Below are 15,105 nucleotides of genomic sequence, written 5' to 3' on the forward strand. Positions count from 1 at the left end.
CTAGATATTTCTCATTTGAAAATTTTTGGTTGCATTGCCTATGTCCATGTGCCAAATGAGTTGAGATCCAAGCTGGATCCAAAAGCTGAGAAGTGCATCTTTATTGGTTACTCTATGTAGTAGAAAGGGTATAGATGCTATAACCCTTCTACTCATAAGTTTACAGTGAGGAGAGATGTTGTTTTTGATGAGATGAGTAGTTGGTATAAACCAGTAAATGTGATTGATGATGTAGATGCACAAAATGGTAATGCTGCACAGAATTCACAGCAGCAGTCACAAAATATTAGTGGACCTGGAGTGTCCTCTAGCAGTGGTTCACATTCTTTGCCATGGATAGGTAGATTGAGATCAGGAGAATCTCCTCAAAGCAATGCAGATAGTGGTATGGAGGTTTCACGAAAAGGAAAAGAGAAGGTAGATCAGCCCATGTTTGATGTGAATGCAGGTCACTCTTATGTGGATGGTGAATCCAGTGGCTCAGAACAGAGCATTGATGATGAGTTGGGTATTCCTTCTATTGTTACACCTGGAGTTAGGAAGACCAGGGATGTTTTGAGAGCACCCGGGAGTGAACCTACTTTTCCAGGTCTACTAGAGCTAGTATCCTGTGGATAGGCTGAAATATGATGGATTTACAGCCATTCACTATGCCTATATGGTCAAAGTAATACAGGAACCAGAACCCACTTCTTTTGAGCAAGCCATGGGAAAAGAAAAATGGAAGAAAGCCATGGATGAAGAAATGGATGCCTTGGAAGAAAATGCTACATGGGAATTGGTACCTTTGCCTAAAGACAAGAATGCAATTGGTTGTAAGTGGGTTTATAAGGTGAAGCACAATGCAGATGGTTCTGTGAACAGATACAAGGCAAGATTAGTAGTCAAGGGGTATGCACAAACATATGACATTGATTATGAAGAAACATTCAGTCCGGTTGCAAGGATGGCAACTGTAAGAGCAATCATTGCTATGGCTGCATCAAAGGAATGGTCTTTACATCAGATGGATATAAAGAATGCCTTATTGCATGGTGATTTGCAAGAAGAGGTATATATGGAGTAGCCACCAGGTTATGTGCATGCTGTTCATCTTGAGTTTGTTTGCAAGTTGAAGAAAGCCTTGTATGGCTTGAAGCAAGCACCTAGAGCATGGTCTGACAAAATAGGACAGTATCTTATCACTATTGGCTTTCAGATTTCCAAGGCAGATTTCTGACTTTATGTGAGAAAAACAAAGAAAGGTATTATGCTACTTATCATTTATGTTGATGATTTGATTATGACAAGTGATAGTGATGAAGATATCCTTCATGTGAAAATGCTATTGAAGCAAAAGTTTGAGATGAAGGATTTGGGAGAGCTGCGTTATTTCTTGGGCATTGAGGTGATTAGATCACCAAGTGGGATACGGTTCTTGCAGAGGCAGTATGGATTGGACATGCTGTCCAAATATGGGATGACAGGCTATAAGCCTATTTCAGTTCCTTTGGAGCAGAATGTGAAGCTGAGCGCAGATGCAGGTGAGCTTCTCGAAGACCCTACTATGTATAGATGCATAGTAGGAAGTTTGATTTATATGACTATTACCAGGCCAGATTTGAGCTATGCTATTGGATTGGTAAGTCAGTTTATGCAAGCTCCAAGGAAACCGCATTTGGATGCGGCTAGACGCATACTCAGGTATGTGAAGTCCACATTGCAGTATGGACTATTTTATGAGACTGGGGTTCAGATACAGTTGCATGGATACACTGATGCTGATTGGGTTGGTAGTATTTCTGATAGACGATCTACAAGTGGATATGTGTTCTCTTTTGGGAGTGCTGCAGTCACTTGGAGCAGCAAGAAACAGCCTACAGTTGCCTTATCGAGCAGCACAGAGGCTGAGTACAGGGGTGCAGCAATGGCTGCATGTGAGGTAGCTTGGTTTCATAAGCTACTTTATGATATGCATCAGCCTACAGATGGGCCAGTTGTCATTTATTGTGACAACATGAGCAGTATACACTTGGCAAATAACCCAGTCTATCATGCTAGAACAAAGCACATTGAGGTGCATTATCACTATGTGTGGGAGAGGGTTTTACCAGGTCTTATTGATCTAGTTTATGTCAGCACAGAGGATCAGGTAGCTGACATTGGGCGTAAAGAAGCTGCGCATTAGAGACCTGCTTGGTGTGCAGGATTTGGGATTGAGCTCGAGGGGGAGTGTTGAGATATCGAGCTCCACTCGTGATATGCTAGGGTGACCATTGTGCATTTATGCCACCAACTTGTTAACTGTAGATGCGGTTGGTACACCGTCCATGAATAATAGCTAGATGACAGCTATCCTTATCTACTCTAGTTTGTGGCTCAGTTAGTATGCCACCTTAATTAGTTGTGTTTGGTTTGAGACCCACATATAGGGTTCTTCTATTTCTATGTACTTGAGTTCTTTTGGCTTACACAACTAAGAAGAGGAAAACTGTTTTCAGCCTCCACCTGTGTGTGTATTCCCCCATTGTGCAAGCAAGAAAGCTACAAGTGAGACTCCTTCCTTCTCTCCCACAATCTTGACAATATTCTAATATGGTATCAGAGCACATTGGAAGTTCTCAAGTGCAGGAGATGTGACAGTCAAGTACATGTCATTAAGTGCCTGTAGAAAAGGTTCATTGCCAATAGCAATGTATTTGATATTTGCTATAGCATTAGTGTAGCGCATCACATTGTTCTACACCCAGAGGTGTGCTTGGGCCAGATCTGTCAAGCTGAGGAGGAGAGTGTTAAGGACAGTAACCATGACCTCAATGCCTATGTTGGCCAAGGCTCTCATCACATCATAGTTTACATTGAAGAGCTTCAACAAAGCCTTTCGGACCACTAAAGGTAGCTTCATGATGCAATTTGGCCAGGCAAGCATAAATTGCAACCCAGGAGTCCCCTCTTTCTGTCCTCCGAATGTTGTCTGGATATCCTAGTAATGATGCAAACTGCTCCAATTTACTTGCTTTTGGGCCTTTCAACTAGTATCGCAAGACATTGCTTGTCAGAAATCTGCCACTCCTATGATACTTGGAGCTACTGTCTATAAATTATACCAAACCTTATTCATCAAAATCAACATTATTTGTGAAATCTAGGGGAACACCGTCAAAAAGCCACCATTTGGACCCACTATCAGTGTTAGAATATCAAGCTCTTTCATATGTGTTTGACTGACATGGGCTGGGCATAGCCAGTCTAGCTATATTAGTCAGGTATATTAAATAAGTCGATACTCGAGTCTTTATGGTTGGTGTGAATGGTCCTTCTGGACTTGTAAATACTTGACCTATGTCTTCTCAGTAAATGAGTAGAATGAGAGAGGAAGCATGTTGCTTCACTCTGTGTGTTGCTCTCTATTTGCATCCATGAAAGCTAACATGGTATCAGAGCCATGAATGGGCTCACTGGTGGAATGCACTGAAGAAGAAGACTTGAAGATTGACCTGAAGGGCTGGAAAAGGAAGTGGACTGACAGTCATTTCCATCAATGGTCACACAGAGGTATGCATTGTTAAGCATTGGATTCTCATTGCTTGAAGGAGGAGTTGTGGCTTGCTGAGGAGTCTCCCAAGGATTGGTTGAGCACTAGTGAGTGCTTCATCATTATAATAATCAGCAAATTGTGCAGCAGAAGAGGTCAATCCAGCCAGCGTGATTGCGCCTATTTTCCAGGCTGAACTCCACGGCTAGGATTTAGTATATGGACTGCTCATCAAGGCTCCATTGAGCATTAACAAGTGTGTGTCTTGTTTGGAGACTCACCAAGGCTCCATTGAGCATCAACAAGTGGGCATTCATCATCATCACCATGAAATCTGATCTGAATATACTCTGAACTGTCTGTGTGGACTGTGCCTGTGAACAGGCTGCTCTCATTGGCAGAGATTCAAGGTGAATAGCACTTGTCAAGTGGCATAGAGCATGGATGCATACCAAGGAAGGTTCTTGAAGGGTATAATTTGCTATTGCCCCTGTGGGAGCTCATGTCTGAGCTGTAATAGAGCTGTACAGATCTGAATACACAGGGTTGAACTGTTATTGGAGTTACAGGGACATTATACACTTGTGATGTCTGCATTTTGGATGCTCTTTGGCATGTACATTGAGCTTGAATGTAGCACTTGATGCTTGGTAGAAGACATGTCATATTTCTTGGGTATTCTGACATAAACTTGGGAGCTTGGAATGACCTGATCTGAGAGCTTGTGACAGGCTGAAAACTGAAAAAAAAATTGCAGAGATAAAGCACTAATTGGTTACTCCTGAAGAACTAGTTGATTTGGTTAGTCTCACAGGTACTTGAAGACGGTGTCTGTGAACTGTTAAATGTTTGAGCATTGGAAACGGAAGTGATGCAAATGTTTTATGGTTTTTTGGGACTGAAATCAATCCCTGTTGCTAGTGCATTGGCTGTTTGAAATCAGGAAATGTATTTACAGCATTCATATATGCTGGTTATATACTGTTTTGTGTTTCTATGCCTATGTACGGCTTGACACATGTACTAGCAGCTATCTATGAAAGTTTGGAACATGTATGACATGTATACCACTCAGTTTTGGGCTTGAAACCACTGCTAGTCACTCACAGAATTACAGTTTTCAGACTGCATGTATGTACCCTGGCAGTGAGGTTGCAGGAGTTCAAACTGAAGTAAATACATAGCATTTGTACTGACTCTTTTACCTATAGGTTAAGCCACTTGTTTGTGGGCTGTTTTGGGTTGTCAGTGGGCTGAAATACCCTGGTTTTTTACTGTAATTAATTGCAGAAAACTGTCATAAACAGTTTTGGGCTGAAGTTGAATTGTTAAGAAGATCTTAGTTTGCAGGTAGTCAGGCAAGGTCTACAATATGGCAAATGCTGATAGAACTGATAATGTAACCCAGATTGTGGGAGAAAAGCTTAATAGCAACAATTATGCAATATGGAAGTTCTACATGGAGAACTTTCTGATAGGCAAAGGATATTGGGACTTAGTGACAGGTGTTGAGGCTGAACCTGAAGTTCCAAAAAGGAATCCTATAGTAGCTGATCAAAGACGAGCACATCGAGCTTGGACAGAAAGAGCTCGCAGGGTTTTACATTGGTCGTCATTATGTATCTCGGATGCTATGGTGATGCAGATCATGAACTGTAAATCCCCAGCAGATGCATGGAATATATTGGTCAAATACTATGGCACAACCACAAGTGCCAGGAAGATACAATTGAAGCAGAAATTCAATAATATGGAGAGGAAGAGCAGATCCATACAGGATTATGTCACAGAGATTAAGACCATAGCAGACCAGCTGGCATGTGCTGGCTCACAGGTTGAAGATGAAGATATGATTGCAGTGACTTTGAATGGCTTGGGTCCTGAATACAAGTCTTTTGACCCTTCAGTGTCTGTGCGGGCTGAAATGCCTGACTTTAATGAGCTGGTTGCATTATTGATTCATGAAGAGGTGAAGCTTGGCTTAGCTATAGGGTCAAGCAGTTCAAAGAATAAGGATACAATTTTTTACTCGAATCAGCGTGGCCGTGGCAACCGTGGTAGGGGCTATGGATCTAGCACAGTAGGCTAGTAGAATGCATCCTATGGTAATAGCAATCAACTGTCATCAAATGCAAGAGGTGGTGGAAACTTTCGAGGCAGGGGGAGATCTAACTCCCGTGGCAGAGGCTCATGGTAGCAGCAGCATCAGTCAGACAATCCAAATAAGGATAAGGATTGTTACTACTGTGAAAAGTATAGGCATATTGCGAAGGACTACTGGAAGAAGCAGGGAAACCAGAAGGGCAAGCAGCATGGACACTATGCTACATCCAGTCACGCAGATGACTCTGGTGATAGACTGTTTGCCATGCAATATGTCAAAGATAAGGCTGCTGAAAAATCATCTGATGGTGTAGTGTGGTACATTAACTCAGGGGCATCGAATCACATGACCCCTCACGGTGATTGGTTAACTGATATGGTGGCTGAAAAGCATGGCTATGTATGCACAAGTGATGACACGCAGCATAGCATTGAGCATAAAGGCAAAGGGCCTCTTGTGGCTCATGATGGCAGGAAGAAAAATTTGCATGATGTCTTGCATGTCCCTTCAATTACGAAGAACTTATTGTCTGTAGCAAAACTTGCAGGTTAGATTCAATAAACATGGCTGCTTTATTGAAGAGTTTGGCAATGGATGCAAGTTGATAGCTCATGATCACAGGAATGGCCGAATGTTTACTCTTGATGCTTCTTTGCCAGAGCTGAATTCAGTTATGTTTGCCCATGGTTCTGGCACTATTAGGGATTTGGAAATATGGCACAAGAGAGTGGGGCATGTCAATTTGCAAAGGCTGCAAAGTATGCAGAAGAAACAACTGGGTTAAAGGTTTACCCAAGTTCCAATATTCAGATATTGGTCACGTATGCAATGCTTGCCAGTTCGGTAAGCAGTCTAGACTGCCATTTGTCAGGCATGTAAGGCAGAGTACATGTCTGTTACAATTAGTGCACTCTGATGTTTGGGGGCCAGCTCATAATGCATCCTTGGGAGGTTCAGATATTATGTATCTTTCATTGAGACTACAGTCGCTATATCTGGCTTTACATATTGAAAACAAAAGATGAGGTCTTTGTTGTTTTTCAGCAATTTAAAGCACAGGTTGAGAAGGAGTTTCAATGCTACATCTCTTGCTTGAGATTTGACAGTGGTGGGGAGCATGTATCAAATGAATTTGATGATTTCTTGGCTGAAAATGGTATTCGTAGGCAGCTAACCTGCAGCTACACTCCGCAGCAGAACGGAGTAGCTGAAAGAAAGAACAGGGTTCCAATGGAAGCTGTTAGGGCCATGATGAATGAAAAGCATATGCCGCTTTACTATTGGGCAAAGGCTGTTATGACAGTCATATACATTTTGAACAGGACTCCCACTGTAGGTATTCATGAGATGACATCGTTTGAGAAGCTGTATGGCTATAAGCCGGATGTAAGTCACATGAAAGTCTTTGGTTGTCTTGCTTATGTGCATATTCCAGATGAGAAAAGGAAGAAGCTGGATCCCAAAGCGCATAAGTGTGTTTTCATTGGATATTTGCAGGAGAAGAAGGCATACAAATGCTATGATCCATCTACCAGGGAGACTTTGGTGAGCAGGGATGTTATCTTTGATGAGATGGGCTCTTGGTATGTATCACCAGTTGCAGTGCCATCGGATATACCTTCCACTCATGTCTCTATAGTTGATTTACAGCAAAGCACTGCTATGACAAGACCTAGTAGTCAGACAATATCCCCATGGACAGGGAGATTGAGGAGCTCACCGTCCCACTGACACCAGTATGTCAGTGAGGGGGAGACATGATGATGTCTTGGATAGCAAAGGAAAAGAGAAAGTTATTGAGGATGCATGTGGTATGATGACAGCTGGCAGAATGACTTCTGGCTATGAGTTTGCTGATACTTTAGACAGCGAACTTGGTATTCCGACTGTCTATATGCCTGGCACAAGGCAGAGCATGTATATTCCGCCTCATGAGAGAGGGGAATTGAGTAGTGCACCATAGCTTAGACGCTCGCAGAGGGTCAGATACCCTGTTGACAGGTTGACATACAGTGGCTATTCTGCAAAGCATTATGCTTACATGACAAAAGTGATGGAGGTCAAAGAACCAAATACATATGCTGAAGCAGTGAAAGATGAGAACTGGTGTGTAGCCATGGATGAAGAAATAAATGCCTTGGCTGAAAATAAGACATGGGATTTAGTGCCACTGCCTGAAGGGAAAAAGACCATTGGCTGCAAATGGGTCTACAAAATCAAATGCAAGTCAGATGGTAGTGTGGAGAGATACAAAGCCAGGCTGGTCGCAAAGGGGTATGCCTAACAGTATGGACTTGATTATGAGGAAACATTCAGCCTTGTTGCCAAAATGGCAACCATTCGCACTGTGATTGCCTTGGCTGCTGCTAAAGGCTGGAAATTGCAGTAGATGGACGTTAAGAATGCACTTCTTAATGGTGACCTAGCAGAGGATGTTTATATGGTTCAGCCGAAAAGGTTTGTTCACCCTGATTTTCAGCATTATGTATGCAAGCTGAAAAATGCATTGTACGGGCTAAAGCAGGCTCTGAGAGCTTGGCATGCTAGGATCAGTAAACTACTTGCAGAGATTGGGTTTTTCTATTGGCAGGGCTGATCATGCCTATTTACAAAGAAGATTGACAGTGGCTTGGTAGTGCTGGTCATATACGTTGATGATTTGATAATCATTGGTGATGATGACTTGGGCATATAGCATGAAATGAAGATGCTGAAATCTGAATTTGACATGAAAGACCTAGGAGAACTGAAGTATTTTTTGGTATCCAACATGTCCTTTAGCATCATAATGATTTTGTCGAATCTAATATGCAATTATCTTTAAAAGAAGTTGAGGCTATATGAAAAACATGTGGTCTATAGAGTTGATGTTGCATATAGAGCATGTGTACATTTGTAATGGAAATTTAGGTAACAATAAGAGCTTAGTCTACTCTATTGGAAGAAGAAAAAAAACTAGATCCGATTATGTGTAGATTTTAGAGAGTTGAATAAGCAGACGGTTAAGGATTACTACCCGTTTCCATTTATTGACTAGATTTTGGATCAATTAGCGGGTAGGGAGATATATTCGTTTATGGATTGCTTTGCGGGATACAACCAGATAGTAATTGCAGAAGAGGACAAGTTGAAAACGACTTTCATTACTGTCGTTGGTACTTTTGCGTACCATGTAATGGCCTTTGGTTTGTGCAATGCACCTGGATCATGGCAACCAATAGCAAACAAGACCTTTGGTGACATCTCCCCAGACGAGCTGAAAGTATTTATTGATGACCTGGGGACAGCCACCACTGTAAGGGAAAGGATGTTGGTTATCTTAAGAAAATGCTTTGAGCATTGCAGACAATTTTGTATCGCTCTTAACCCATGGACGTGTGTCTTTGGAGTACCTTATGGGCTATTGCTAGGCCATGTGATCAGTTCAGTAGGAATAGCAACTGACCCTGAAAAGATCAAAGTTATAGTTGCTATGAGTCCACCATGCACTCCGAAAGAGATTCATAGCTTTCTGTCGTCGATAGGGTACTGTCGGAGGTTTATAAATGCCTTGGCAGAAAGAACGTTGCCCTTAACGAACTTATTATCCTTTAGCCGTCTATTTGAATGGAGTGACCCTTGTAAGGTAGCTTTTGAGGATGTGAAATAGGAGCTAGTAAAAGCACCCATTTTAAAAGCACCTAAAAGAGGTGAGATGTTCTACATATTTTCAGCAAGCCACCATGCATAGTAGAAGCTGCTGTTTAGCCCAAATTTGGGAGGAAAATTGGTATCATCCGATAGCTTTTGCTAGTCGAAAATTGGGCATTTCGGAGATCAATTATACCTACATGGAGAAGTTGTGTCTTGCGATGGCCTTTGGGACTAAGAAATTTAGACACTATATCCTCTATGAGAAGGTAGTTTTCTATACGAAGGCAGAAGGGATAAGATTGCTTATGAACAAGCTACAACCGCCTGATCGTTTGGCAAAGTGGTTAATCACTTTGCAGGAGTTCGATTATGAGATTAAGAGTAAGCCACCAAGGTTGCAGGGTATTGTGGAATGCCTTGTCGATTTCGGGGAGCCGAAAGAGATTTTGGCTGAAGGAAGTGATATTGAGGAAATGTTTAAAATTGAAACAACTTCCATTCCATCTTGGTATGCTGCTATTATGCATTATCTATCAACAAGAGAGACTGGAGCTGGTTTGTCAAAATCAGAAAAGAGGAAAATCAAACAACAGGCTTTGAAGTTTTCCTTGATCGCAGGGACACTATATCGGCAGGGTGTTGATGATATTTATCGCCGATGTGTGTGATGCCTGACAAGGTTCCTTTCATCTTGGAGGAGTGTCATGACTCTGCATGTGGAGGGCACTTTGTGGGACGGTTGACGGTGAAGAAAGCTTTAAGAGCTGGATATTGGTGGCTGTCCATCTTCCAAGATACCTTTGAGTATGTGAAGCGATGTGATACCTGTCAAAGACATGACAATAGAGAGAATAGGAAACGCCCACTTACGCCTATCATGGCTATCCTTCCATTTGAGAAGTGGGGCATTGATTTTGTTGGTCCTATTACCCCGTCGTCTACTACGTAGAAGAGATACATTATAGTAGCCACTGATTATTTTACAAAATGGTCAGAAGCGCGGGCGACGAGGTAGGACAATGCAAAAGAGACTGCAAGTTTCCTTTTAAAGCAGATTATCTACCGTTTCGGTCCCCCAAAAGAATTAGTGTCGGACCATGGAACTCATTTTTTGAATAAGGTGTCAAAAGCTTGACTGAGGCTTGGCAAATCAAGCACAATAAAATGACTCCTTATAATCCGCAAGCAAACGGGCAAGTTGAAAGTACTAATAAGCAGCTTGTGGGGATCTTGTCTAAAATAGTCTTTGAGAAGAAACGAGACTGGGACAGGAAGTTGTATGTGGCAGTATGGGTGTACAATACAATGTTCAATCGAGCTACTGGCCATACTCCATTTAAATTAGTTTATGGGGAAGAGTGTGTGTTACCCCTTGAAATTGAGTTGCCAACCATAAGGTTTGCAATTAACCATTCTTTGGGAGATAAGGATTCCCTTTTTGAACGTTTCACGACCATAGCCCACCTGGATGAGCTGAAGTTGCAGAGCTTATTACACAGGAGGTAGCTAAACGTCGGATGAAGCAGTTGCACGACCTTAGAGCGAAGAAATATACCTTTAAAAAGGGCAATTAGTTCTGTATTATGATGTGCGTAGGGAGTTATTTCCAGGGAAGCTGAAACCTAAATGGGATGGCCCTTACAAGGTTGTCAGGTTAGGGAGAAATAGGTCTACGGCCCTATTAGCTGATCTACAGGGAGTAGAGTTTAACAATAAGGTTAATCTTAATAAGATTAAACCTTATTATTTCTAAGTATGCTAATACAAAGAAAACGTATTGCAGGTCCATGCTGGGGATGATTTGAGACCTGCAAAAGAGCTTAAGGCTGGTTGATGGGGCGGTTAATTCCTTATTTGGAGCACCCATATCTGGAGTAGAGATACCATCAGGGGAAGCTTATCTGGTGGAGCAAAGGATACAAAGTGATTGAGCAAGAAGACGGAACCTTTGTGTGGGAGATCAAAGTCTTCTGCCATCACTGCTTACGACTGTTGACAAGTATCCCTGTTGAGTTCAATGAAGAAGGTGGGATGGAGCCGTCAGTTCATCCTCTTAACATGCTAAATTTTGATTATCATAATTACGAGTAGAGGGGTTCGTGATGGCCGGCTGTGTAAACCCATTGTGGATGTATACATTATATTTTGACGGAGCATCCAGGGGCCCTAATAAAAAAGGGAGCGTTGGAGTAGTAATCTGAGATCCTCGACATAGAGTTACGATGAAGTTAGCTACTTATCTCGAGATAGGATTCACTAACAATATGGCGGAGTATAAAGCCTTGATTATGGGACTGCATATTGCCAAACAAGGTGGTATTCGTCGGTTGTTAGTAAAAGGGGATTCCCAGTTGATCCTGAATCAGCTATATGGGACATACACAGTGAGGAATCCCATTCTTTGTATGTATCATCGATTTGCCATGACCCTACTAGAGGAGTTTGAGAGAGTGTCTTTTCAGCTGATTCCACGTTACTGGAATCAGTTTGCGGATTCATTGGAAAATCTTTCTTATGAGGAAGACCTCTTCTTCAATTGTGGTCCTAGTTTGGATATTGTGATAAATGATGAAACAGGACCCGGTCACTTGTGGCGTATGTTATCAGAGCATGCAATATATGGCAGACAATGGTTGATATGGGTGATGCAAAGAGTAGCCGAGACCAATCTACCATTATTATCCTGGACCCATAGGCTGATTAGACAACATGTTATGCATACACCTCTTGCTATATATGCAGGAGGGATGGGTCATAACCTTATGCATTTAGTTTAGGGCTACGAGCCCTGTGTTTTTCCTCCTTGGAAAGGAGCTTATTATTGTATATCTGTACTCTTTCAGGGAGGGATGTGTAGGTGCTATTCTGTTTGATCTCATTAGGCCAAGAGGGCCGATTAAGTTTTGTGGTGAAGTGCTTTATTTCATTAGGCCAAGAGGATTGGTTGTCTGTTTAGTGCAGCTGCAGTTAATGGTTTCTTGTTTTAGTTTTGTGCTAGACAGGTTTCAAAGAAGAACTTGGAAGGAGCCTTTTTTGGCGTGGAAGCTTCTCGTGGCCCTATCCAGGTGATATTTCTCCTTTATGAGTACCGTGTTTTATGCTATATGTGTCTGTGTGCTTGTAGGGGATTTTCTTTTCTTGTTGGGGACCGGTGTCAAAGAGATCGTGCAAGAGCTGCAGAACACGGGGTTCAAGGTACAGCAAGAATTGAGGCTAACAAGAAGAATTCAAATATTAGACGTCAAAGTTCACTATAACATAATCGTAGAGTTTCAACAAAGAAACTGTTCAAACCCATGTTCTTGATATGCTGTCATGAACAGTTTTGATATTTCAACAAGTACAGTTCCAAGTAAAGATTTGCACGTGGTCGTTCAGCTGTAGTAAGCCAAGCTTGAAGATGAAAACTCCGTTGAGAGGATTGCTGAAAATGGAAACTGGGTTACTGAAATTTCAGCCTAAACAGAGCCTTTGGGATATTTGCAACATGGAAGTTGGTTGCTCTTTCAGATTTACTTTCCAAGGAAAGACCTTTCTCAATGTCATGCAGCATACAAAAATTACCATATCAAAGTGTACACTTGCATCATTGAACAAAGTGAAGTTTCATTTGACTCAGCAAGAATATCCGATCCTTACTTCTCTTCCAGTCTGCCCATAAACCCTATCACCAGAACATCTGGATGTTTTTGAGGCTGGCTTCACCTTAAGCACTATGGTAGCATCATGCTTTATGTTCAGGTATTTGTCTACAAGTGTACTGCAAATGTGACCTGTCTCTTATTGGCATTGATATCCTAGCTTTCAATCAAGAAGCAATTATACTTTCACAGGCTCTGTTCTTTCCATCTGACAAGAATCGATTCCAAGGTCTCTGTCTTTACTAGTGGACTTTATTCACATCCACTTTAAGAAACACGAGGTTTGGATATTTCTCAGACAGTTCAGCGAAAAACGGAGCCATGAACCGGCAAGGTCCACACCAGCTTGCCGTGAAATCAATTACAATCACTTTTCCTTCGGCTGCGGCTGGTTCCCGTTGCTGTTTAAACGCTTCAGCATTGTTACAAACAATGACATTTCCATGAGAGGCAACCATAGTTGAACCTACTGGTCTCTGGTTGCTCTAGAAAGACCCTTAACTCTTGAGCAAAAGACCACAGACACGATCTGCTTGCCGCAGAACTTGCCTTAAGGGAGAACGTTGGACTACTGATTCTTTATTCTCAACAAGACCTCACGAGTCACAGGCACGACGCATGCGGCAAAATTTGAGATGTAAGGAAGCGAAGGAACAATAAAACTCTAGCCATAAATTTTAAAACAGGCATATCAGATGGCTCTAAAGCTTGTGATGTCCTCACTAAAGAAGGGGCACGAGCCTGCTTGCAGTCAGTGCCGCCATAGCAAACGTTTCAAAAGGTGTACTTCTGAACATCTCCTTCCAGCGCGCTCTCTCCATTGCTTCTTGAGCTCACGCTTCTGAAGTAAAGGATAAAAAAAATGGAGAATAATCCTCAGAAAATCGTTTCAGTAGAAGAGATCTCCCTCCTTGTCGAGAGAGCCGAATTGATTGCCCTCATGTCCTTTTGTCTGGAACTCCGATTCTCCACGACCTCTGCTCCTACGTCCTCCTCTTTCCAATCCAAGCATTACTCCCCCTCCTTTCGCCACAGAAGCAAAAAAGAAGGAACCTTTCCTCCCATTCAAGCGCATGACAATCCGTCTTTTTCCCTCCCTTTTGCCATTCGAATACTCTTTTCCCCAATTAGCCTCCTTTTCTCCCTTTAGCATTTCTCCCTCTCCATTCGTGACCCCCCCATTCTTAGATGCTGATTTGCCTTAAAGGCGAACTTGATGTCCTTCCTAACAATACCACCTGTCCTATCACATTTATGGCCCCCATACATGTACCAATAGGCAAGAGTGCGTGGCGTCAACCACCTAATAATAAGCCTGGTAATTTCTCTCGGTGCTCCATTACAAGTTTCAGCTTTGTCTTTTGAACTTCTTGTCCCTTCTTTAAGACAGGCCACACATTCGCAGCTTTTGCCTTGTCAAACAAAGACTCCATTTCTTTTTAGCACTTCAATTGCTAATACATCTTCATGGCACTGTCAAAACATGGTTGGAGCGGTTTGAGGTCAGTCTTCTCAACTTCAGATAGTAACTCCAGAACATGATCAGTGTGCAATACATTTAAGGGAATATATACATTGGATGTAGTTTATTAAAATGCACCACACAAACAATGAATCACACGCAGAAATTAACACAAATGCACAACAAAAATGGAGGTGTTCACGGCTCAGATGCGCAGCATCACGACATCCACCCCCTCTAAACCTGCGCATCCTCCGGATGTGCCAACTATCCAGGATCATTCAAGTCCACAAATAGGTCAAGTTCATCTTCTGATTCTAGCGGACCTGTTTCTCCATCGGCTACATATTCTATGTCTTCTGTTTCTTCATCATGTCTTTCTCCTACCTGCTCTTCTTCTGTCAATGCTTCAAGTTCATATTCTTCATCTTCTCTTTTCTTAAAAATCTTGACTCGTTTTCCAGCAATAGGCACCCTCAATAATGTTCCATCTAATTCAGCCAGCTCATAGGTACCATTGTCAAAAACCTTTTTCACTTCATACGGTCCAAACCATCTTTGAACCATTTTTCTCATGCTACTATGCTGATTTTCTAGACTACTGTCGTAGACTAGAACCCAATCCCCTTCTTTTATGGCTCTAGGCCTCAAGCGATGCCTTAAATCAAACCTGTCCTTATTTCTGAGACGGGCTGTCTTCAAACGGTCAATGGCTAGTTGCACATCTTCTGCTCTTCTCTCTAGTTGACGA

The sequence above is a fragment of the Lygodium microphyllum genome, chromosome 4 (assembly GCF_053477565.2).
Source record: "Lygodium microphyllum isolate KBCC chromosome 4, Lygodium_microphyllum_v1.1.10, whole genome shotgun sequence".
In the NCBI taxonomy this organism is placed as follows: Eukaryota; Viridiplantae; Streptophyta; class Polypodiopsida; order Schizaeales; family Lygodiaceae; genus Lygodium; species Lygodium microphyllum.